Consider the following 859-nt stretch of genomic DNA (forward strand, 5'->3'; position numbering starts at 1 on the left):
TAATGGTTGTTTTAGGTTCCAAAAACCATACTAAGTACTCCCAAGACTTCACCACCATCAAGAAAACATCTTAAGATCTCAAGAAAGGTAAAAAAATTTGACCCAACTTTATTTAAGATTTAAGTTCAAGATCCTTTTAGTATGTAGTTGTAAACCTAGTTTTAGGGGTGGTATTGTTGAAATCTTGATATTAACTAAGTAGATTTAAGGTTGATTGTTTTTACCTCAAGAACATGATTTTATTGATAGGATTTGGTGTGATGATGATGATATGTTGATTGTTCGTGGTAGTATAAAGATTTAAGGCATAAACGAAACTCCGATCGTTATCGTAATCTCGTTAAAACGAACAAAATGTAACTTTAAGTTTCTGCAGAAACTATCGAGGATGGAAAATGTAGTTTCTTGAAAACTAACCATTGATTATGATAGAAAATTTTATAAGGATCGTTTAGGCACTTGAATCTCTTGATTCCGAATTACAGATCAAAAGTTATGATCGTTTTACTAAAAGTGATTTACGCGACAAAAACTGCTACAAATTACGAACTTTGAAAATATAAAAGATAGACTTAGGAATGTTCATAAATAATGAAATTTTTACACAGAGTAGTATTTTGAGTTTCCTAACTTACGTAAAAATTTCAAGTAAAAATAATGATTTTTCAATTTTATAAAAATATCGGAGCCGAGATCGCGCGATTAGAAACCGTAGAATCCATAAGCGGAGCCGACGGGGAAAATGAAAATGAACTTAAGTTACTTAGAAAAAGGAAGCGACCATAATGTGAATAAGGAATTAAAGAAATAATAAGGGTAAAATAAGTTGAGAGGGTGCGTAATAAGTAGAACATGAGTG

This window comes from Apium graveolens, unplaced genomic scaffold (assembly GCF_009905375.1).
Source record: "Apium graveolens cultivar Ventura unplaced genomic scaffold, ASM990537v1 ctg5716, whole genome shotgun sequence".
Taxonomy (NCBI): domain Eukaryota; kingdom Viridiplantae; phylum Streptophyta; class Magnoliopsida; order Apiales; family Apiaceae; genus Apium; species Apium graveolens.